The sequence below is a fragment of the Schistocerca serialis genome, chromosome 1, assembly GCF_023864345.2.
Source record: "Schistocerca serialis cubense isolate TAMUIC-IGC-003099 chromosome 1, iqSchSeri2.2, whole genome shotgun sequence".
NCBI classification, from domain to species: Eukaryota; Metazoa; Arthropoda; class Insecta; order Orthoptera; family Acrididae; genus Schistocerca; species Schistocerca serialis.
In genome coordinates, this window is record NC_064638.1 from 393,282,497 (window position 1) to 393,285,055 (window position 2,559).

A 2,559-nucleotide genomic window follows, 5' to 3' on the forward strand; every position below is an offset into this window, starting at 1 on the left:
GGGCTAATAAAACACCTGCTGGATGGTACGACTTTTAAGCAGGACGGCGCTCCACTCCTAGTTGCTGTACGTGTGAAAGACCCATTGCGCATATCGCTTGGTGAGGATCGCGTGCTGAGCCGTCACGTCCGTCACACTTGGCTTCCCAGGTCTCCAGACATCAATCCGTGTGACTATTGGGTGTAGGGTTACCTGAACATGCAAGTCTGCCGGAATCGTTCGATCTCATTAGAGATGCTAAAAGACAATTTCCGCTGCATCTTCTCACCATACCTACTGATATACTGTACTGTCCTGTTCCTCGACTATAGTTACTGTTGATGAACGACGGCTGACATCTTGAATATTAAGAATATCTTACGTAAATTGAAGGCGGGGTGTGGGGATGGTGAAAGGGAAGGAATTCATGATATCAGCTGCATCGGGAGTCAGTGACGCAGAGTGAAAAAGTATGCCGAACCTGGATTCGAACACAGGACCTCCCGCTTACTAGGTAGTTGCGATAACTGCTGTGCCACCCAGGCACAGTGTTTGTCGCACTTGCGTAGACTGTCTCGGGACACGGCTCGGTCGTCCCATATTCCCACCTAGCGGCGCCTATCCGCAGCTCCCAACCATGTCCTCCATGCTTACTAACAAAGATATTCCCGCTGGTCGAACGTGATTCTGCACTGGATTCGGACATGTCCAAAAGATTGGACACTACGCATTAAAATAAAGAACACAGTTTTTTGCAAAAAATTAGTTTTTATATTAATTATTGCTTTTATATCAAATGAAACGCCATCTGTTTGTCATTTTGTGCAATTTTTTTTTGTTTCAGTAAAGCCCCATATCACTTCAAGCACGTGTGTCACTTTTTACTCCTCTACCGTATTGAATTTTCAAACGTTAACGGACTTTTGGGTCACGCTGTACTTCTGGCAGAAAATCCAAAAAGATTCTGGTCGTATCTGAAGTACACCAGTGGTAGAACACAGTCAACATCTTCACTGAGCGACAGCGATAGTAGTTTTATAGGGCAGTACCACTAAAGCGGAGGTATTATGTAAGATTTACCGAAATTGCTTCACCATAGAAAATGAAGTAAATACTCCAGAATTCGAATCTAGGACTGCTGCCAACATGAGTAACTTAGAAGTAGACAAGCTCGGTGTAACAAAGCTACTGAAATCACTTAATAAATACAAGTTTTCGAATTGAGATTGTATACCAGTCAGACTGCTTGGCATGTCTTACACGAGCTCAAACATCTGTTCGCGAAGAACAATTTACACCTATGTCGCTAATGCAAGATTGCACGGTGGCCCTCTACTCAGTGATAGCTAGTTTGAATCCTGGAGTTGGAATGAATGTCCACAGCTACTGTTTGGCTGGCAAGTGGGGAAAATCGGAAATTTGTGGTAAGTTCCTATGGGACCAAACTGCTGAGGTCATCGGCCCTATGCTTACACACTAGGTAATCTAACTTTAACTTACGCTAAGGACAACACACACACCCATGCCCGAGGGAGGACTCCAACCTCGGACGGGGGCAGCCGCGCGAACTGTGTCAAGGCGCCTGAGACCGCGCGGCTACCCCTCGCGGCCAAGGAGAAAGAGGCAGTGATGTAAAGTTTGTAATGCAAAATTTTACCCCTAATTCCTGGTTAATTTTGAAATGAGTCGTGCTTCGTGAACTGAGAGCGTATGACATTGTTATTTGTCATCCGTTCGTTGTGTCGATGGACGTTATGCCTGGTGGTCTCCTTGGTGCAATTCGAGACGGGTAGTTACATGTCGGCTCATGCTTTCATCCTGCTCGTTCTCTCAGCATCGTACAATACATGACACCACAATATATACAAATCCATTACAGTCTCCTACACTCAACAGATACACTTAAGAAACACCTCCTACACACCGCACGTAAAGGCGTCATTCACTGTGGAGAAAACCCTTTTCTGTTAGATGGCTGAACAAATGCCTCAGGGTTTCCGAGTAACACTACAGCTACCGACAACAAACTGACGATTTCGAGACTTGGAAGAAACAGTGCTTGTTCTTTTATATGAAGGAAATAAGAAGAGGGTTTGACATCCGGTCGAAAATAAGACCACTAGAGACAGAGGTGGAAGGAAATCGGCCACTTTAGTTTCAGAGAAACCTCGTGACGTTATAGAGGCTACAAGAGATGCGGCATCAACGGTTTGCTTCAGGAAAACGATGCCCCAAGCGACAAGCTGTCGATTCGCAGTTGCCTTCCAGTCACCTCTAGAGTAGGTCAGGGCATGCCATAGTCCAGCGAACGGCCAATCCTCCCATACCCCCATTCCCTGTCCTGTCCGTGTCTTGGCCTCTTGAACTGTATAATTAGATTTTCACATTTTTGCACTTTTAGTATATTAAAGTGTCTAGGTGGTTTCACGAGAAATCAGCAGCCATCCCACCTTTACCCTCATGCTAATCAGCACACCCAGGACGCCGTGGAGAGAAATGTGCGCGTTTGGGAGCCATGTTCAAACCAATCTCCAAGAGTTATTAGCGGCGCTCGATTGGTAGAAGATCACGAAGACTTCG